This window comes from Pinus tabuliformis, chromosome 4_1 (genome assembly GCF_031772625.1).
Source record: "Pinus tabuliformis cultivar Carrire ecotype Pingquan chromosome 4_1, CPIR1, whole genome shotgun sequence".
Taxonomy (NCBI): Eukaryota; Viridiplantae; Streptophyta; class Pinopsida; order Pinales; family Pinaceae; genus Pinus; species Pinus tabuliformis.
This window is the reverse complement of record NC_142303.1, coordinates 948,495,764-948,520,021: the sequence shown is the minus strand read 5'-3', so window position 1 is coordinate 948,520,021 and position 24,258 is coordinate 948,495,764.

Sequence of the window (24,258 nt, the reverse complement as noted above, 5' to 3'; positions counted from 1 at the left end):
ATCTCCTCTTAATACCTTTTGTACCATATATCGACTTTCGTAATGAGTAACCATCATTTACTCATGTTTTCATGGTCCCCACCGGGCCTAGTTTGTGTGGCAGCGTCATCGAGTCACCCTTGTTCAGTGCATACTCGATGAGTTACCCTTGAATTCTTGGAGTCTATTTCATGTCCCATCATATCATCTCACAATATTCCATCCATATTTGCATACCATTCATCCCATGTTGCCCAATTTTAGCCTCCATTCATATTGTCCCCATCCCCTTCGGATTTGAGTCAGTGGCTGTGAGGTCAACCATGAACTTTATGCTCTGACAAGGGTAGTCATCTATTTGTCCCTCAGTCCCACTTTTCCCCACTATCCCTAGTGTCATTCCATCAGTCACATTACTATTTTACCTCATGCTTCAATTGAGGATCCTCATTGCCTCATCTATCGCAGGCCCTATTCTGTCGACATTAGCTCATTTATTCCAGAAGAACAACCTAGAGGGCGGTGTATCTCGGTTCCAGCTTCCATGCTTCTTCGATGCCTTGGATCGAGTAGAGGGTCTCATTATTTCCCTTTGACTTGATCATTTCATGTTCGTGATCCATACACTTGACAATCCAGTGATGCAGCAGATTGTCCCAGTGAATCCTGGGTGTGTGTGAGATGTTTCAGACCTCATGAGGGGGTGGCCCTTCAGGTAGCTCCCCACATGCCTGTATGGATACCTACTATGCTACAACTTCAGATGCAGTTCCAAAGAGTTGATGGGTTCGGTTCCTACCGATCGCAGTGTTCATAGCATGCATGTTTCCTTCCGATGATCCATTCAGTTTTGTAGAGCACTTCCTTGTTCAACAGGCTTCTCCAATTGTTCTACACTCCCTCCCACCCATTTTTTTAGGGAAGGGGATTTTGAATCTCATGTACTAAGATATTATTATATTCAGCCCTGGCTCATGTTTTTCCAAGTGCATTATGTACATGGGACACATTGTATTATTTTTTGGCTCTGTTATGCCAGCATGTCATGTACCATTCAACATGTACTTCATTTCTCAGTTTTATATTTGTACTAAGTTATCTCGGTGCGTATGGGTATGCCTTCCCTGCCTCATTGAGGTCCGGTACCACAACATAAAATGAGACTTGCATTAGTCTTGCCCCCTCTATCGCTATCCTCTCTCAAATTTAGCTTCATTGGTCTCTCTGTCTCTCTCTCTCTCTGAATCCCCTGTGTTGTCTAGTGATTGTGTCTTTACAATGTACTTCAGTCATACATTTTTCTCCTAACACTCGTATATTAGGGGGGAAATCTGTTAGCACCAAAAAATTGATCATCCAGCCTAAATTACCAGATGGATCGAAGTACTGTAGTTCTTTTGTGTTTCTTGGGGGATCAATTTTCATGATAGCCTCAATTCTATTTGGGTCAATTCGGATACCATGCTATAGAAATAATATAACCTAGCAATTTACCTTCTTCTATACCAAACAAAGATTTTTTAGGATTCAAGTAAATACAAAATTTCATACATTTCTCAAAGACTATTTTTAAATGAAACAAATGATGTTCATCAGTTTTAGAAAAAACAATGATGTCATCTAGGTATATCTGCAAAACAAATATCCATTTCTCTCTGGAAAGTTTCTCCTACATTCATAAGCCTGAAAGGCATCTTCACATACATGAAAGTTCCCCATGGTGTTATGAAGGTTGTTTTGTCTTGATCATTTGGATGCACTAAAATCTAGTTATCACCTGAAAAACCATCAAGTAATGAAATTATACTAGAACCAAGTACCCTCTATAGAATATGACCCATCTTCTTTAAAGGGAAATTACCTTTGCGAGAAACCTTATTAAGGTTTCAGAAATCCACACATGACCTTATTTCTCTAGTATTTTTTATCACTGGTACTAGATTTGATATAACCATTTAGAAAATCTTAGAGGTAATATAATCTTGGCATCAAAAATCTTCCTTACCTATTTTTCCACTAAAGGTAGCAGAACAAGATTCACCCTTCTTAATTTTTGTTTGAAAGGTTTCCCATATTATAGACCTTTAAATCTTCGTATCCCCATGCAAAAACATCAAATTATTTTTTCAATATACCAATGTACTTTTATTTGTCTTCTTGAGTCAAAGACTTAGAAATATTCACAAATCTTTGGATTATCTTTAGTCCTTATGTTAAAATCCTCTACTTCGTCTCCCATAGGTTTCATTTGGGCTTTTAAGCCACATCATTGAAATCAAATAATTCTTCAAGTGGTATTAAACATCTTGGTATTACATTATCTTTTAACTAAAAGACTTCAAGTCCTGCTTCATATATATCAACATTCTCACTGGCTTGAACCAAAACAATTGATTGTCCATCATCTTTATCAATATTTTGTATATCACTATGCAAATTTTCAAACTATCCTTTTGACTATAAAAAATTGTCTAATTGTTTGTCATTGTTAAACACTTTCTAGTAGCTTATGTTATCCAGGACGATATGTCTATGTTTCACTTCAACCTCATGTTTTTTATATGGGTGGAAAGGAATTTTACATGTACTTGTTGATGTACCTAATGCATCAACAAACACATTTTGACTTCTAGGAATCAAAGATAGCTGATACCCTGGAAAAAACTACAAAAAATATAATACAACATTTATGTATGCCCACAACCTTGGATGTTTAGTTGAATACTCACCTTTGATTTATTTATGATAAGTTTTGAATCACCATGGATTGAAATTCTTTTAGCTCATCATCTTTTCATTAACTGTAATCCCGGAATAAGTGTCTCATGCTCAGCTACATTGTTGGTACATTGGCAATTAATCTTGTAGGAATATGTCTTTGATATACTTGAGTTTTATCTAAGATCCATGGCTAGCCACTACTCCTTCCTTATTGACTGCCCCATCAAAATCCAAATGCCAAAGGCCTTCATCCTTATCATCTTTTGTTTTAGTCTTTAATTTCACATCCTCTATTTTGCTTAATTTACTTTCCATATCTAAAACTTCTTCCTTTAAACATATGTCACTATACAGAACGGAAGAATCCATGTATGAATGTACAGAATAAAGTGGGTAATTATTGGGTTTGTCTTGGCTTCTTACCATATATTTCATCATAGTTTCCCTGTACAACCTCCTTTGTTGCCTAAAGATAGGAATAGTTGCATATGTCATGTCCATCTCGAAGGTACCCTACAACTTTGCTCCCCAATATCTTGACAAGAGAATTCCATATTTAGGAGGTATATTAGCCACAACAATATCCATGACTACACTTTTTGCTAGGATTTGGGCCAAGGTTACCCATAAATCCTTAATCAAGCCTAAGCATCTTCGTTTTCTTGAATCAAAAGAGAAAGGGTCTTTATATGATCTAGTCATATGTAATCGAATTTTCTCCATAATCACTCTGGGCATGAGATTATGTGAAGCACCAGAATCCAGCATGACATTATGTAAAATGAAATCATGAATGTTAAGACTAACATAAAATAGAGGCACATTACCATCTTGTGACTTTTCTTCAACTTCAGGTCCAAATAGCAATTTAGGTTGATCGTCACTTAAGTTCACAATATCTATTCCCTCTTCTACCTTTAGTTCTTTTATCACTTGACTTCTATACACATCCTTTTTCACCAATTTAGTTAGAGGAACAAAAAATTTAACTTTTGATAACTCACTTTCAATGTTGAAAGTAGGTTGAGGCCTTTCTACCTCTTTTTAGGTTGTATCTTGTTTTTGAAGGGTTTCCTTTGGAGGATCTACCTTTGTTTGACTTGTAGAAGGTGTATCGATTTGGATCTTTTTAGGAAGATTTGTTGCAACTTTCTTATTCCTCAAATTATGTTTTTTGTGCACTTCCATAATAGTATTTTGATTAACCTTTTTGTGATCATATGATTCAACAGGCATGACATATTGTTGTGCTAACAAGAATAAATATTGTTCTTTTCTATTCAAGAAAACATTATCTATTTCTCCTTCTCCAAAAATATTAATCAGATTCTCTTCTATCTCATCTGCTGTCTCATTTTCTTCATCTGCATAATTATCCTGAAAAGGAGTTATAATTTGTTGTTGATCTATTAGGTTTATTTTCTCTCTTTGTTTAATTTGGGGTTGGATCCTTATAAAATTTGGATTCCTGATCCCAGGACACCCTTGTGGTTCTCTTGGTGGACCTCTATCTGTCAAAGTCATTCCTTCCATAATCCTCCATAGTTTTCACTAAACTGTCAAGTTTTGCATCTCATGAAGAAGAAAGTTCTTCTTTAATGGTCACTCTTCTTTCAAATTTTACCTTTCATCCCTTTGCCAACAAATTTTCCTCTACACTAACAACATTTCTTTGCATTTATTCCAGGGTATCTGGATTCCTTTCTCCTAATTGATAAGCCATATCAGCATCAAATCCATCTAGAAATTGAATTAAATCTAGTCCTCATGGAGGTTTCATTACTACTGGAATAGAATTATAAATATTGTTAAATCTATTGAAATAATCCTGAATTGTTTCGCTTGTATATCTCCCTAAACTTTCATATTCTACAAGGATCCGAAGAGGATTATTTTTCACTTCCCATATTGATAGGAAGTTTTGGTGAAATTGTTGTAGATCTAATATACTTCTTGCTGGCAACACTTTGTACCATTTTCTAACTTCCCCTGCCAAACTTTGTGCAAAGAACCTCATTTTCACATCATCGTCATCAACTTCTTCTAAGTCATTAAATTCATTCATTTTGTCTATGTGTCGTTATGTTGTGATAGGCTTGATGCCATCAAATTGGGGTACGCGTTGTCCATAGTTATGTGTAATGGAATTCAATGGTGCTTGTAAATCCAAAGGAGCATAACGGGTTGCCATGATTGGAATATGAGAGGAATATGAAACAGTAGTTGTGCTTGATGTTAGGGGTGGTAATGGAGGTGGAACTGTGACTTGTTGAGTTGGTATAAAAGGTCTCTGGATGAGAGATGAAATGGAGATAGTGGAAAAAAGGGAAACCACAGGGGAGGTCAATGATGGAGTAGAAGAAGAAATGGTAGTTTGTTGAACTATAAATGGTTTCTGAGCAGCCTTATTCAATTGGGTTACTATATATTGAAGATTTTGAAACTGTTGTACAACATCTTTATCAGAATCTAAAATGATAGGCTTATGTGCTGAGATATGAGTTTTGAGAATGGATTCATCAAAGACAGTACCACAGACAAATATTTCTGATTTGTTTCTAAAAAGACTATGCTCAAAGGGTAAATCAAACTCAATATCCTGAACTATTATAAAAATTTATGGGAGTGAATTAGATCTCGGCAAAGGATTATTGATTGCTTGAATTTTTGTAAAGATCTTTTTTCTAATTAACCACTTGGGATTATTTACAATTTCTAGAGGGTTAGGATCTGGATGGGATCAGGTGTAAATCTTTCTAGGAGGTAGATATTCAAATAAATTATTTATAGCTTGGTATATATGCAACCTCTGGGTGAAGAATTCAGCCTACGGATTTCATAACTCACTGTGACCATAGAGGATAGGTTTAAGCTTATGAAATTAAATTTACCTGGGAATAAGTCCCCAGTATGGTTTCCATAATGTTAGCACTCCAGAGTTTCCTATGCTGAAAAAGAAACTGCAGAGGTAACCAAAAACCACTTCCAAAGCTCTGATCTGTCCCTTCCAGCTTTAGAGAGGGCCCTCTGTGTATGATTTTTAATCTTAGTGTTTGGATTTTAGGCTAGGTATGAAAGGACAATATAGATTAAGGAAAAAATGGTTGTAAAGTAGAAGAGAATTCCATTGGGCATGGATTCATATGGTCTTCAGTAATCAATTAAAATAAACAGAGGAGCATAAAACATGGTGAGGTAGGCAAACTCCTGGATCTCGTAGAACTCTTGTGGTGTGAATAAGATGGATAAGAATTAATTTCAATTAAATATACATCATACACAGATTAATTATATACTTAATATCAGAAAGAAAGAATTTATATTGTTTGACAAGCCAAAGCAGAGTACTAAAAGTAAATTTGACCTTTAATCTTCTTGTAAACAATTTTAGAAGGAAAACATTCATGTGAAACTTAAAAGGAAACATATTTACAAAGATGGAAACATCACCATTTTCTTGACACCGGAATCTTGAAACCAAACTACCTCTGTATTACTAAATTTATTACTTCAAAAATATATTTGACTACTTACAATCACAAAGAAATATTTCTTCTTGCATAATCGAACCGTTACAAAGTGTTTTTCCAAAATATTTATAGAGTTTTCTCGAATTAATTCGGGCTTCAAGTAAAATTTATTACAAAATAATATCTACTAAAAACATGTAGATATTTCCAAAATAGAACTAAGTAATAGGAAATGTAGACTATTTTTTATTTTTTGTTTAGACTTTGAGGTGCACTATTGTTGATTGTAGCTACTTTTTCACTTCTTTTGTATGTTTGTTGCCAAAACTGTAGTATTTTTGTTTATATTTATTCAACCAACTCTAGTAACTTATGCCATCACTCTTCACTTGGAATGGAAAAATTTACCATGTTCCTCAATCTCTCATCTACTTCTCTGTATGTTTCAAAAGTTGGCTTGTTCAGAAATAGATGATGGATTTCACGCTAAAAAACAGAGATCATGCAGTAAGCCTTCCATGAAAGCTTCTCCACTTATAGTTCCTCTAAATTTATCAAATTTAGATGCATCTACAACAATATTATGTAATTAATCTTGATATTTTTATAATGAAATCAATTTTCCATTATAAGCTCTTAAGGCTGGGAGCTCTTTCTCCTGCAATACATTAAATTTTTTGTTGAATATTTTTACCTATAATTCCAATTATTTGCACTTATTTTCTAATTGCACCATAATATTTTTCTTTGTCAACACTCTTTTGAATTCCATCACTGCATCTATTCTATCATGAATGTTGAGCTCTTCAAGCTCATCTTTAGTTTTGGAATTCAACATTTTTATAATCCTGTGTGCTTTTGTTGGTCTGTGCTCAATTTCAATTTTTGTCTGCTCAATTACTACCTTAACATTCTACACCAGCTCTTCTTGTTCAAAAATGATCTGAATAGATGGCCACAATTATGTAATATTTGCATTAATATTGTTCCAAATGGTGCGCTTGGCTTCTACTAGCATTTGAGTTCTAAGGGATTGATTTTCATATTTTGGAATTTGCTGAGTTAATTTAATATTGTTTTGTACCTACGCTAGGTATGCATTGTCTACTTTGATATTTATTTCTTCCATATTTGTGAGTGTTGATGTTAACTTATCCTTTTCATTATTTGTTAATGATAATTTTCCTAAAGCTTGGGCGAGCTTCTCAAAAGAATCCGAAGTTGATGTTTGTGATGTTTGTTGTCTTTTCTATTATTTTTATGTATCGTATGTTTCCAATTGTTCCTTTTCCTTCAATAGTACTTCGATGTCCTGTTCCATCTTCTGGATTTAAAAATTATATTCAACTACTATTTCGAACAATTTTTGTTTTTCCATTCCAAATTGGTTACTTCTTTAACCTAAGGGTGATCTGTTGTTGGAAGCTTAAGTTGTTTCCTGAGGGCTTGAATATCTTCATTTTTGTTCTTAATTATCTCCTTGGTTGCCTTGAAATCACTAGGACCATATCCTAGTTTAATAATTAAATCTTCCAAAGTTTTAATTCTGGTGTCTTTGGCCAGAGAAGACATTCTTTCAATCTTCAAATGTGAGTGAATATTATTTACAGATTTTTGTAACTTGGAGGAAGCCAGTTGAACTGTTCAACGTTGAGTAGATAGTTTCACCTACTTGCTTATGCAAATCAATTTGATCGATTGCGTGAACCTTTTTGGTATTAATGGAAAATATTGAAGCCCAAAAATTTCCTTTGTAACTACCCATTTTTTGTGTGCATGAACTTCTGGGTGCTGGCACTGTAGGTTCCAAAAAGTCCATTTGGAACTACCCCTTTTCTGTGTCAAATGAAAATAACAACTTGTGTTGGGTGTTACCAATTTTCTTCCAAAACTCTGAATATGTTGAAGCCTTCAAATCTTCATTCTTAAATTTCATCTCCTTGTATCTTACAAAAATACTCTATTGTGTTGGAATCTGAGATGTAGAAGAGATAGGAGACTCAGTTGTCTCCTCTACATATGGGAAATAAGTGGTAGGAGTACCTATCAAAACCAATATTGTACTCTACTCCTGTGAATCCTTTTCTTCTGAGGATTCTTCTTGGATGTTTATTACTTGAGGATCAGTCTTAGTAGTGGTCTTTGGATCCTTATTCCTCCCCTTGAAAACACAGAAATCTGGAACCTGAGCTTCTAATCTATAGGGGACATGCTTTCCCTCGGCCTCTTGATTTCTTTATCTTTTGGAATAGGAGTTTGCAGATATGATTGACTAATTATTTTCTCTTCAACCTCTTGTAATTTGTTCTCTATCCATTGTTCCTGATTAGCATACTACTCTATCTTTGGCCTAGGTGTATGTGCATATGGAGTAGAATTCTTCTCAACTCTCAACTTTGAAATTATCCCTAATGGATCATAAGACCAAGTCAAGCTTGCTTTAAATTTCATCTGCTTTAATATTTCCTCCACTTCCTTTGCTGCTACTCTAGAATTTACAATATAAGGCCCAAAATTTACCTTCAATTTAAACTATGCCTTCTTTTTATTTGATACAAAGTGAAATTTGTCCATATTTAACATTTTTCTAGCATATTCAAAGGAAAATACTCTTACTAGCACAAACATTGGCAATCTGTAGGGAGGAAGCTCCCACACATAGATTTTAATTTCTGTATAATTCTGGTATAAATACCAGTCTCCAAATTTTGACTTCTATGAAAGATATAAAACCTTCTCGATCTCTGGTGAAATCCTTGGTATAGCATCACTACTGAGTAGACACAAGGATGTATGTAGAAACTTATTCACAAAATTAGTGAAGGAATAATCCTCTGAGTTTCTTCTGACTAAAGAAGTCTAGTGAATGACTGATAATGGACTTCCCTAATCATCTATATTTTGTAATTGGAACTTAAACATGTCTGCCTGGTAAAATAAAATCAGATACACTAAAAATGATTGGTGTTTAAACACACCTTAACCTTTAAATTTGAGAAACTTTTCATGTATAACATCTTACAAGAATTGGGATTTCGATGGAGGGAGCAAGCTGAACGAGGGTTTGCAATGGATATCAGTGTTGGTGACCATGGAGGGGCGAGAAGGGGGGAGTTTCACTCCCTCCTACATTCATGCAGTTGTGAATAGAAGCAAGTAAGTTGGTTCAATCTGCTTTAAGAAACTAATGGAGGCAGAAACTAGGAGTATCAACATAGAAAAACCAAAAAACATCAGATCACATGAACAGGAAGAGAATCATGAGCAGGTCATAAGAGATAAGAGAATAGGAGGAGGCAGTCAGAAAGCTAAGCACAAGAATATGACATGACTATGTAAACCTAGGTCAACCATTACACCCCGGGTTGTTTTAAGTGATCCAGTGCTATAGGCGCATAGGGATCACATTGCGGCATATACGGTAATATGAAAATTTATGGGGATATGGCCAACGAAGAAGGCTTTGCATGCATGGATAAAAAACCACTGGAAACCAAAGGGGGAAATAAACCTTCACCTTGGGTCCAAGGGTTTCTTCACAGTGGTGTTCACAAACTTAGAGGACAAAGACAGAGTGTTCGAAGGAGGACCATATTTTTATGCTGTTGCAGGCCTCTACATGCAACCATGGGTGATTAATTTTGTCTTGGAACAAGAGACATTCACATCAGTACCGGTATGGATAAGACTCTACTCCCTACCTTTAGATTATTGGCTGCTAGAATCCTTAAAAGCCATAGGCAATAAATTAGGTCATTTTTTTTAAATATCAGATGCGACTATGTGAGGAAAATACACCTCCTTTGCCTAAATATGCGTAGAAATGGACCTATCTGCAACACTTCCATATGAAATCATTCTAGAAGTATATGATGAAGAATGGGTGCAGGCGGTGGACTATGAACATGTCCCATTCAGATGTCGCAAATGTCATGAACACGGGCACCTCTTTAGAGACTGCCCATTAAACAAACTGGAGAACAGTATTAAAACCAACACAGGAAAAGATCCTGAAGGATTTACCAAGGTGGGAGGCAAAGGGAAAGGAGGGAAAAAGAACCAGAAGAAAACCTACGAGGATAAACAACCAGGTCATAATAGCTTCAAGATTTTAGAAGAAGAAGGTGGGAACAATGGGATGAATCAGGTATTGGAGGATAATCCTGTAGAGAAGGAAAAATATGATAGCATGGAGGATATACCTGAAAACAACAAACTAAAGGACGATGTGCCAAGCACCATGGAACTTCACAGGGACCATGAGATGACCCCATGCGAGGTTGGAACAGAGGACCATGATCTACAGGAAATTCTTGAGAGGGAGAATCTCGATCTAGAAAAGTTCCTGGAGTAGGGAACCACCAAAGGGGTTGATTCTCTACCACAAGAGGAGTTTGACAGAGTGCAACAGCTCTTCCTTTGGAGATCTCAAACAAAGGGTTCTGGAGTCAAAAGAAACCACAATAGCTAGGAAAATAGAGGGGTGAAACAATGGATGTAACATCGGGACACTCGCCCAAGAACCCAGGTAGGAGAAGAGGAAGAAAAAGACAGAATCTGTTGACAGAGTGTGGGAAACTCATAATCAACTCAGGTAAGATGAAACATCTTACTAGTTACTCATTTACAAACCTTTCTTAATGAAGCTCACGACCTGGAATATTAGAGGTCTAGGAAGTAAAAGGAAACAAAGAAATCTTAGAAATAGAATAAAAGAGGAAAAACCATATATGGTGTTTATCCAGGAAACAAAATGCTCAATAGATAAAATAATAGGGATACATAGAAAATGGCTAATCAAGTATAAATATCTAGAATTTAAAGTAGACAACACAACATGAGGGATTCTCACACTTTGGAACACCCAGAAATTTGAAATCCTAGATGCTGAAGCATCCAAGTACTACCTTTCGATGGTGATCCAACCTTTGGGTGATAAGGAAGTCTATTTGATCACAAATGTTTATGGTCCTAAAAAACTTGAAGACAAACTCAATCTTCTTATCTCACTGGAGGAGCTAAGAGAAAGACATCCTGTTATGCCCTGGATTCTGGGAGGGGATTTTAACATGATTAGATCTCTTTTAGAAAAAAAATGTGGACCAGAACACTAGGAACAGACTACATTACCTTTCAGAACTTCGAAAATGACATGAAGCTAGTGGATACGGAGAATAAAAATGGTACCTTCACCTAGAATAATAAGCGGGGAGGGGCTTCTCAAGTTGCCTCTAAACTAGATAGATTTATAATCTTTGAGGACCTCATTCTCACAGGCCTTGACTTGTGTATTTTAATCCTCCCTTTTGGAGGCTTGGATCACTGGCCTATCAAACTAGAAGCTTCTTTTATATACACTCTGAGAAACAGACCTTTTAGGTTTGAAAATGTTTGCCTCACCCACCCTGACTTCATCAGCGATATTGGAAAATGATGGGTAGAAGATATGCCCGTTCAAGGAACTAATTTGTTCCTACTACATCAGAGACTGAAACACATCAAACTCAAGCTCGAAGATTGAAACAAAAATGAGTTTGGCAATATTTCCAAAGCCAAAAAAGAAGTTGAATAGAAACTACAGGGAATTAACTAGATACTCATCACAGATGGCTTTACCGAGAAAAGGAAAATGCAAGCTGGCTCTCTTCAACAGGAATGGGAAGACAAATGACAGCAAGAGGAGATATTCTGGAGACATAAATAAAGAATACAATGGATTAAGGAAGGGGAAAGAAACACAAAGTTTTTTCACAAGTCAACTGTGGATCACAAGTCTCATAACATGATTTCAAAACTTAGAGATACTCAAGGAAAACAACTCATCACCCACAAAGAAATAGAATATTCTCTGGTACAACATTTCCAAAGCATAGCAGAGGAGCCTCTCATAAACAAATCACAATTTATCAACAACTTCACAAAGTACATTCCAAAGCTTGTAACTAGAGAAGACAATTACAATCTCAACAAGCCAGTGACTAAAGAGGAGGTCAGCGAAGTCATTAAAGAGATGCAAAATGGGAAAGCTTTAGGCCCAGATGGGTTCAATGTAGACTTCTTCAAAGCATGCTGGGAAATAGTCAAACAAAATATCCTTGATTTGGTGGAGGACTCGAGGAAATCCAAAACTTTTTTGAGGGCGCTTAATGCCTCTTTCATAACTTTGATTCCAAAGCAAGAAAAAACTATGACACCAGACAAATTCATGCCCATAGCTTTATGCAATGTAGTGTACAAAATTATATCCAAAGTAATTGCAAACAGGCTCAAGCCCCTTCTTCCAACTCTTGTGTCTAAGGACCAAACTAGATATGTGGATGGAAGACAAATTCTAATTAACATCATTCAAGCTCACAAGGTGGTACATTCTCTCAAGAGTAATAAGCAAGTAGGTAGGATCATACAAGTTGACCTAGTGAAAGCTTATGATAAGCTAAGCTGGTCGTACATCAGGGAAGTAATAAAAGCATATGGCTTTGACCACAACTAGATAATATGGGTAATGGCCCTTGTCACCACAACTAGTTTTTCAATCCTGCTTAATGGCTCACCATCCAGAACCTTTAGGCCTTCGAGAGGTCCCAGACAAGGTGATCCACTCTCCCCCTTCCTCTTTATTCTCATGATGGAAGGTTTAGGAAATGCGATCAAATAAGCCAATGTAGAAGGCAAAATATAGGGTCTCAAACTCACCCTGAATGGAGATGCCTTGACTCATCAACAATTTGTGGATGACACTATGGTGCAGGGTACACCCATAGTCAAGGAAGCTAAATCTTTTAAACAAATCTTGAATGACTTTGCTATGGCTGCTAATACAAAGGTAAGCCTTACCAAATCAAAGATTTTATTTTTTAATACTGACATTGCTATTTAGAGAAACCTCACCAGAATTCTCGGCTTTCAAAGAGAACAGCTACCCTCCAAATATCTAGGAATACCTCTAATGGATAGACCTCTGAGCAAGGAAGTTTGGGAGCCAGTAATTAATAAACTCTAGGAAAAAGTCAGGAAATGGACAAGCAGGTCTTTGAATTTAGCAGGACAACTAGTGCTAACAAAAGATGTCCTACAAACTGTTACCATCTTCATGTTTTCAGCTCTTCCTGCTCCTCAAGGAGTTTTGCAACACATCCAGAATATCCAAAGAGACTTTCTTTGGGGCAAAGGAGAAGAGAAAAAGAAATGGGCTTTGGTCACATGGGATAAGCTCTGTAAACCTAAGACCCAGGGAGGTTTGGGACTTCGTGACCCTAAAACCTTAAGCAAAGTTTTGGGGGAAAAACTATGCTGGAGATGGCTAAAGGAATTAGTAACACCTTGAGCCAAGGTTTGGAAACAGAAGTGCAAATAATTGGCAAGAAAGGGATCACATTCGAATGTCTGGGATCATCAAGGGCTCCCACATTTGGAACAATGCATGGGATAATAGAGCCATTGTTCAAAAGCATAGTTTCTGGGAGATCAGAGATGGAAACCTAGCTTGGTTTTGGGAGGACAACTGGCAGCAAGAACCTAACTTGTTAAGAGAAGAACTAGCCAATCTCAAGAATGACACTGATAGTAAAGGTTTACTCAGGGTTAGTGATTTCTGGGATCAAGCGAGGAATAAGGGCAAATGGAGAATATGGAAGGACCTAGTATATAGTGAAGAGACCCCTTTGAAGGCTCAGGCAGAAGCTCTTGCAGTGATCTTGGAACAGAGAAAGATTTTGACATCAAGATCGTCTGACCAACTGAAATGGGGAAGAAACAATGAAGGAAACTTCAACCTCAAATAATCTAAGAGAATGGCCCTAGGGCTCGACTTTCCAAACCCTGGTAAGGTATGGAAGGAACTATGGTAGAACCCACACTGGATGAAAATCAAATTGTTCATGTGGTTGGTGCAACATAAAAAATTCTAACTTGGGAAAACCATCGGAAAAGAGGTGTAGCCAGTCCATCTAGATGCCATTTGTGTGAATTACAAGAACAAACAATGGAACACCTACTCAACCTCTGCCCATTCACCTCTTTCTTTTGGAATTGGGTGGCTTCAATATCTAGACAAATAGATAGGGACAATTTCAGCATCACTAGCACTTTGAAGAATTGGAGGAAAAACTTCTCAGAAAATGAAATAATCAACAAAGCTTGGACTCTAGTTCCAAGCTTTTTAATCTGGCATGTCTAGAAAGAATGCAACAATAGGATTTTCAAGAATAGAATTGGCTTCTCCTAGAGCATCATAGCTCAGATCATTAGACAACTCAAAGAGACTGTGGGAACCCTTCTAAAGAAACCCCCCGAGAACCCACCTCAAGACCAGGATGCACAAATACTATTGCATGTGGGTCTCCAGTTTCCTTTTCCTCAAGGCATAAGCAATATTTTAAGTCATACAACAATGGATAAGGACTTCTGGCAACCTCCTCCTCATGGTTTTTTGAAATTTAATATAGATGGAGCCTCTAAAGGAAACCCTGGGGTAGCTGGTTATGGCGGAGTCATAAGAGATGAGTAGGGATACATAAAAGTCATCTTTCATAGTATTTTGTGGAATGCCACTAGTAATATGGCGGAACTCATGGCCTTAGAGCAATGCCTAGAAATCTTGATTGAATCAAATTTACATAATTCCATCATTGAGGCTGACTTTGAATTGATAATTAATTCGTTCAAGAAGATATGCAATGGAATAGCACCAGAAAGAGTGTTGAAACACTGGCGGTTATTGCAGGTCTATCAACGCATACAATCCCACCTGAGAGCCCTAAGAACCCTCAATTTTGTTCATGTGCGCAGAATAGCTAACAGGTTAGCGGATCATCTGGCAAATGAAGGAGTACTCTATTCAAAAAGCAATAGAAGATATGCCTAGATGACGATACCATCAGGGAAATTGTCTGAGGACTATCACAGACAGGCTACCGAAGACAGGGAGAACTTTCAAAGTATGAGAAATAAGCAGAGAGAATACCAATGGAAATAGCAGGAAGTGGACCAATCACAAGGAAGAAGCAAGTGATAAACTGTGGGCAGGTTGGCAGGTGGCTGACCAAAGATTTCCCTGAACTCCATCATCCTATGGATTTCAAGTGAAAAAATGCACGTAGGTTAATTCGTCAAATGGACCTGAAATATTATAGAGTGGTGGCCTATTTACTCTTTGCGTCCGTAAGAAATGGTAAAGAGTGGGCAAGTTGATGAGATCCTTTAGGTAATCTTTCATCCTATGGATTTCGGGAAGAAAACTACATGAAAGATAATTCTTCAAACAAACCTGAAAAATTATTATGCGGTGGCTTATTTACTCTTCAGGTCCATAAGAAAAGTTAAAGTGTGGGCAAGTTGTCATGATCTCCTTGGTACTCCTTCATCTTATGGATTTCAGGCAGAAAAACTGCATGATTGTTAATTCTTCAATCGGACCTAAAAAAGTATAGCGCGGTGGCCTATGTTTCTCTTCAGGTCCATAAGAAAGGATAAAGTGTGGGCAAGGTGTCGGCCCGAAATTAGCTCATGATCGTTGGATCAACGAGGGTTGGATCGCACAGTCATTGGGTTTAAAAGTTAATCGAAGGTTAAGGATGGTGCTTGGGTCACTTGTGGCAGTTTTGTGGGCCTTCAGATCTGTGGGCCCTCGTCATCAAGGGCTTTCTGGTTATTTGTTGCACGAGAGTTGAGTACTTTAGAATATTTCAACTTCTCCTTCTAGTTCGATTAGCAGGTTTCCAGTTTGCTGGTTATCCAGAGTGACGCCCTGAGGGCAGACAGATCATGAGTGTTATTTTTGGATTCTTTGCACTCTATGTTAGGTGGAATGTTTTGTCATCCATTCTTTTGTAGTATTGTTGGAGTTAGGTTCGGGTTTTTTTCATCCGAGATGTCTGTTGAATTTTCACAGAGCTAGTGCTGTCATGCTTGGCTCCATTAAAGAAGTGTACATTAGGTATTTTTTTTTAGATTAATGGAAGGTTCCACTCTTACTTGATAAAAAAAAACATATTACAAGAACTGGCTTTAATTGAAAAGAGTTGAAGGCTTCTGCCCAACTGAAAATACTGATAAAAACCCTAACATTACCTCATCTACCCACTGGTCTGTATGATAATCTAATAATCAAGTAACCATGGAAATGATTTGTCTTGACATCTCTTGGAATATAGAAGCAAAGTATGGGGGATTTTTTCTCTGAAATTCAAAATTCTCAAGTAGAAAACATTCGAAAATGAGGGCTTGCTGGGTGAAGGTCATATTTTTACATATATCCATGATTTCATCAATGGAAAATAGGTGCAGAGTAGCCTAAGGATTTATCTGAAGAGCTCGACAAATGCTTTCTGGGGAAATTGAAAACATGACTTCATTATTTTGGGCAATTAATACTTTCTGGATGGGGAGGTACCTGAGATGACACCAGGTGGGGAATTTTCGGAAAACATGAGTCTGGGGAAAGTTAAATTGAGGGAGAAGTGTTTCCCAGACATTTAAATTATCACTCTGGTCCTAATACATATATTTTTCCTAGTTATGGAGCTCATACAAATCAAAATCACAATGTGTTTCTACTATTTTTTACTTAGTATCAATTGAAGGAGTCCTATCTAAATTAGGGACAGGGGGTACCAAAGGATTCTCACCGGCATCTTTCCATTTCCTTTGTGTGAAGAAATATTAATTTCAATGGGAAAATCGGGGAAACAGAGTTACAGGGTTGTGGTTAATTTAGATTTGCAGAAGGAAGTTGATTTATAGAGGGTGCTCGTAGGCTTCATAGATGCTTCAAGAAAAACCTACATAAATCAACCAATTGTCAAAAAGGAAAATTGTAGGTTGAGGTAGGATTTTTATAACAGACAAAATTGCAGGTTGAGGTGGGAGAAAATTTATTATCCAACATTTACATGACTTTTGGTGGGTGATTTTAATGGTAACAGTCATATAACATGGCGGGTAGGTGACGTGGATATATCGATGAGTGAAAAATGGCGTGGGTGGGTAACACATGAATGAACGGGTGGAAGGGAGTGTCAGATGGTGGTTTTCGGGGGGGGGGGGGGGGGGCCAGAAGTGGTAAATGGTATCAGGAGGGGACCCCATGAAAAATTTGTGAAGTGGACATGTAGTTGTGGCAGTGTATTTGGAAACCACTTTTTACCCCCCCCCCCCCTCCTCCCCTTCATTAAGTCCTAAAAGCTATCGGGGGGCTGGGTCCAAACATCATCCCCCGCCATTTATCTAGGCAGGGATGATCACAACTGTTGGAAAGTGTGATTTGTTTATACAAAATGACAAAACCGCGAGTCAAAGTTCTTTGAAACTTTTAAAATAAGCTTTAAGAAAATAATTTAAATCGAAAGCATTTTAACTACCATTCCCTTCAGGGTTTTATTATTTATTATTTATTATTTTTCTTTTCCCCTTTATTTTTTATTTTTTTTTGTTTTCTATTTTTTCTTTTTAATAGGCTAGACAGACTAAAAATGAAGAATAATTTACAATATTCCTATGCAATAAATGGCTAAATAACCATACCTCGACTACTATATTTATAGGAACCTTACAGAGGGTTGATGTTTTTGGGTTAGAGCATGTCATTTTGTAACTCCATGGTTTCTAGCTTTTGATGTCAACGCAATGATGGTCTCCAAAATGACAGTTTGGGTGAGATTACATAACATTCATCTTCCTTCTTGGAACCACCATGTATTAGAAGGAACAAGAAACACATTAGGTAAGTTCATAAATACAGATCTGGGAATACCTGAAAAATGAATTTCTACCTTTGCATGAATATGTGTAAAAGGTTGATCTTAGAAAAGGCTTAATGATAACATCTAAGTGATTCATAATAGTTTTCATTGGACCCATTCTACTCAGTTTTTAGAACACAATATTCTAGTGTTAAATATGTTTTGAAATAGGAAATTTGCAAAATATAGTTCCACGGGAAAAGAAAACTCCAAATAGGAAAAAGACACATCCTCAAAATCCAAAGGGATGGGAAGTTCCAGATCCACACCTTTTTGAAGAAGAGGATGATGAAATAGTGGATAATTCTACATATGAGGAAGCTCAAAAACAACAAGGAGCACTAGTGAATGGAGGGGAAGAGCTAGTAGGAAGAATGGTAAAAAACCAAGAGAAGACTGAAAAAGAAGACATTATAGTACTAAAGAAGGAGGAAGCACCCCCTCAATTGGAGGTGGGAGATGTAAAAATATCACATGTCTTTGAGAGATCAAACTTAGTCAAAGAAATCTCTCTGGATGCTGAAGAAAACAATTTAGCGATAGTAATTGTTTTTCCATTCAAGGAATTTAGCTAAAAGTTTAGAAAAATAAAGGCAGAAAGGGGTAGACACTTAGCCTTGAAATTTTAGTCTGATTTTATTTTTGGGCTCCAGCTATAGGTTGGCATAATCAAATGCTTTAGCCCCAAAATTTTATTCTGATTTTATTTTTCGGCTCGAGCCATAGGCTGACATAATCAAATTCTTTTAACATCTGCAAAAGTGTAATTTTGTTCCTTGAATAAAAATTATGATTTTTCCTTGGGAAAAAAGTCCAATATTAAACCCTGATATTATACCCATTATTAAATCCAATATTGTAAACCCTAATATTAAACCCAATATTATAAATCCAATAATAAAACCTAATATTAAACCCAACATTATAAATCCTAATGCTGAACCATAATTTTGTAATGTCGCAATGTGACATTGAATAAATTGCAATGTAATGTAACATTGTGACATTGTGAAAATTATTGTTGCGATGTGGAAATGTGATATGGTATGGCTTTTACAATTTCAAGGGCATTAGTGATGGAAGACACAAATTCAATAGTATCATCATCCTTTTAAGCAAATATCTTCCAGAGAAATGACATAGAAATCTTCGGGTCGGTGCGTTTCAAACCTCTATTGAGGTTCATCATCAGGACAAGTTTGGGGATCAAGATCAACAAATCACATATTTATATCAAAGATGCAACGATAATTTTTAATGAAATTACACCAAGAACTGTTGGGGAAGAGTATATTGATGTTGCTAATTTTTGTGAATAATATATTGTATAAACTTTAGTTTATATTCATGCAATTATTATGTATCATTTAATATTTTTTAATCTAAAATTTAGGAATGTTGTCGTTACATTGAATATACACTTATTGGATTTATAATATTGTCATACTAATATCTCCTTGAAATATATTTCTAATATATTTATTAGTTGCAATCGTAACATGTTCAGGGGTGTTAGGGGGGACGGTTCCTATCTAATCTCAAAGGAAAAATTGTTGCCAAATATTCATCGGGGCGAGGTAGGAAAACCAACAACCAAGCTGAGATGTATGGTATATTATTGGAATTAACTCTCGAGATAAGGGAATTTTAAGCTTAACATTCTTCATATATTTTATGATCATTAATAAACACTTGATCAATGGTTCATATCCTATGGAAAATCTCATTATCCCTCATTTTCTCTCTTCCACATCCTTCGAAATCAAAATTTAGAGGTTAACTATCAATCCAACCTAGCCCACCTCTTGGAAGAAGGTAAAAAAGAAATCAATGGAATTATGGAATGATATTTAATCCCATAGTTCTCCCATGTTTATTTCAAGCCCTATGCTCCCCCCTTGGTTCCACTATCATATGAACATTTCAAGGATCATAAGTATCACTAAATTTAAATTTTCAAAGACCATGAATGTCAGTGTCACGGCGCTTGAGGCAAGTTGGTTTCTTGCATTAGAGGTTATAATAACTCCCCACGCTTCTCCATGTATGCTACTAAATATGACATCTTGTTTTTCTCCACCACCCTATGAATTGATGAATCTAAAATTACTTAACATATTGTGTGTTAATTGTGATATAATGGGAATCACATGGGAGGGTAGACTGTACATCGATAAATGTCAATTTTGCTTCCCCCCCTCTCCCCCAACATCTTTGTATGTACAAGTCTTCCACCAAAGACCCCCCTTTCTCACCTCCACTAGAATTATGATCTCCTTCCCTTTGATAAATATCCATGCCCTTTCACCCAAGGACTAGCAGCAATTCGAACTGCATCCTTAGGAGACAAAATGGAATGCATACAATTTGTTTTGCAGAGCATTGATGTGTAGGTTATATTTTAGTAAGGGAAGCCACCAAATTTCCATCCACCTTCTCATTTGTACTTCATTAACCCGACAAAAAATCCATCAACCAACCAGTGCTTAGGTGTTTAATTTTATTGATTCATCCCAGTATCCCTCTGCCTTGAGGACCAAACCTTGAGTTTATAAAGCTACTTTTATTTCCTTATTTTTTCTACTTGCGGTAGGATTTCGTGAAGGTGGACACACTGTGTTCGAAGGATCATGTGGGAATGTCTATGAACAGTCTAGGGATTTTGAGCAAAAGCATTGATTCTCTTCTTGTACCATAATTTCATCTCCTACACTAGTCAAATAAATATTTTTTTATTTCACTATACCATTACACTCACCATTGACATGACAAATAATATTGGAGTAGCCTATAATGTGACTTTTTGGAGATGGATTTGATGTTTACAGGGATGATGGTTATACACAACATGGATTGATTTCCATGCATCTCCTTTTTCGTAGCTCATCCCAACAACGCCCATTTTCATACCTGGTGAATCCATCATTCCTGAGTATTGATAATGAGCATGACTCAGTGCCATTGTCCTGTCAAGACAACTCAATTAAAGCATTGAAAAAGACCTTATAGACGTTGCACATCCCTCTATTTCAAATTTCAAATTTTGTTTTTGAGCGTCCCTATATTTCAAATTTAAAATTATAGTTCTGAGCACGCCGTGTAAAACACTACATGAATTCCCATCCCACGAGGTTAGCTTCCTGAAGTGAAAATGGTGCATTTTCTTGTCTTTCCACCCATTTACGAGCCAAAATTCTCCACCAAAAGTGAGGGGATATCCCCGATGTAGAGTCCCAACTAGACCATGCACCATTTGATTTAGGGATCTCGTCTGGTATGTAGGCCCGACTGTTGTTCAGATGAGTTGAGTTTGCTTCAGATAAAGGTGGGATACCGACTCAATTAAATGCATGGAATTCAATAAACACAAGGAAATAACTGACCAATGTTCATGACATGAATACCATGAATAGCAAGATCATCAATCAATAACATAAACCTTACATAGAGTAATTGTTAGTAAAACTTCAGATAAGATCATGTTTATGTAAAGAAAGTGCTTAAAAACTATAAAATATCTCATAGTAATCAAGCATCTATAAGCGCAAGAAAATACATAGTAAAATTTAAGATCATGCCAATATTAATGAAACAGTTCATCAATACAAGAGTATAGTTAGCACGTCATCTACCATCCATGTGTTTCAAAACGAAGGTTCATAGCACAAGACAACAAATTAGTAGATTGTGCATCAAATAATTCTCAGGAACATTCAATCCATCAAGCAAAAAGTAATATCCATGGAACCACAACATAAAAGATTTGTCCAATCCAATAGTGGAAAATAAAAATTACTCCTTGCATATATTAGAAGATCATAAGTCCTTTCAAAACAATACTGTCACAAAATAAGTCCTCAGCTAAAAGTCCTTTATAATGTGTCATGAGGGTGTATTTATAAAATGAGGGTGCCCTTTGGCCTACCCATGACTCTTGGGCTTCCCCGTGACCTTTCAACTACCTTGTGACCTTTAGACTTCCTCATGACTCTTCTCATTCCAAAATTGTCCTATTCTATCCTAATTTTCCAAAATCACAAAATGAGCAAAATATGCCCTGTCAACTTAACAATAGAAAGTTTTAGAATGTCCATCTGGAGTTGCTTTGTTCGGTAAGTGTGCCAAAGCTTGTATTTATTTGTAATGGGGGTGGTCTGTCATTGTTCCTCATCATGTTTGTGCAGATACTTAAGGGAATACAATATGAGGGTGGTCCTTTTGACATTCACTTGATTCCCTAAGGTCACCAGCTTTGTATACATTCTTACTGGTTTAACGACATAGCATGTGATATTATCCTTTGCAACCGGTATGTCATCTAAGTCGGTGGCCTACCTATATGTGTCAACGAATTCCTGAACTTCCTGTGAGATATCTTCCTACTTTCTCACCCGCCTCATTTCTCTGATGGATGGGACTCCATGGATCTCGATCATTGATTCAAGGCCACTCAAAAGGTGTCTATATGAAGCCAACACTCTGTCTACATGTTTGGCCAGTTTTCCTTTTGACTTGATCTTGATGTGTAGCTGGACTTTGGCATTTTTCTTGGTGATCCAATCCTTCTTTGGGACTACCGCCGGTGCCCCTCGGTACTTGATGGACCACTCATATATACTATCTAGATTTGTAACAAATTCTTTTAACATAGCATCCCTCTCTTTTGTATGGGTTTTTATGGCCAAGGTTGGTGCTATCGTGTGATGTAGTTTTAACATTTCTTCATAGACCACCTCCATGGATTCACTAAGTGTCTTGGCCTCATCTTTGATTATGGCTTGTAGCTCTATTGTACTAGAATGTACTAAGCAGAGAGCTACATTTTCTTCCTCTGCCTTTTTTATGTCTTTTTCTTCCCTAGCGACCTTCTTCTCCGATGTGTAAATCTTCTTTTGGAGCTCCTCGGGATTAATTTTGGTGTCAAGAAAAAAACAAATTAGCTATGGTGACTAACAGTTCTACAGGGTTCCTAGCATAGTATTTCCTCCTCTCCTACCTGATCTTGCAGCTTACTTGGTCAAAGGTGAGATTGGTGACATCTAGTAGCTCTTCTTCTTCTTCTTCAGGAATGCCCAACTCTTGTAGAGGAAGATGTCCTCCGATGAGGGGACTAGAAGGGGGAACTTCTAATGGAGCTAGTTCAATTTGTTCTAAGTCTGGCTCAGCCACTTTACTGGTTTCTCCCCACCACTTCTTTCTTCTTTCCTCCTCCTCTTTCTTCCTATGCTCTTCCTCCAACAGTTTCCTCTCTTTCTCCTCTTGATGATCTGGATTTAAACAGGAACGCAAAAAATTACAGAGATAACCATAAACATAGAGATGCAGTGGAAATAATACTTCATTTCATTAATGTAAAATACTGAAATATGCTTACAAAAAGAAATGGAAATAAACTAGCTAAGGCGATGGTAGCTTATCTCTGAGAAGAGATGTGGCAGCTACATGCCTCTGAATTGTTTTATAATGAGGCTTGAAGGCCTATTTATTGTTGAGAAACAATGGAAAACCATAAACATCCAAAAACCTAACCCTAGAAGATGAAATGCCAAATTGCGGGCCTCGTTTTGGGTAAATTGGTACATCAACTTCCTGGGGTCATAACTTTGGCACCCGATCTCCGTTTAACGCATACAATAGCTCGTTAGAAACCTCTATTTTGTTCCCAGTTTTCCCAAAAAATGTCGTTTAGGGCCTCAAAATGGCTCCAGAAGTTCAGGACCCAAAAAATTGCTAAAAATAGTAAATTGTGCTACAATTAAGGAAACTGAAAAACTGAAAGAGACAATTGTGGGGGTCCAAGTGGGATAGATGGGTGGCCACCAACATCCACCTGGATCATTCCTCCCCTCTTAGGAATCAATGGTCCCCATTACGTTGAGTTCCTCCATCTATTGAATTTGGTCCCTGGTGAGCTGTTTTGCAATCTCGGATGTGTCCAGTAATGGTGGGAAGCATGGTCGAGGGCGGTACACATTGAACACTTGGTGAAGGCAAAGGAATGAGGTAATATTATGCTCCAAATCATTGGTTCCCATAGCCTTGGAAATGGTGTAAGGACCATGTCAGAGGGGTCTGAGCTTCTGATGGGTTCTGGCAAGGTGTTCTTTCTGTCGATCCAACCAGACTTTGTTGCCCACCTGAAACTTGTGTGATACCCCTGTGGGTGAGGAGAAGTTGTTCTTGTGTTCTTTCATGACCGTATCCCTCTATTGCTACTGCTGTTGCATCGAGGAACCCTTCACGGGGGTCATGGATGTGGCGATGATCTTCCCCTTACTTTGCGAGTGAACCAGACAGAAAATGAATTTCCTAGTCTGGGAGATGAGCTTGTTGCATTTCTTAGCACTGAT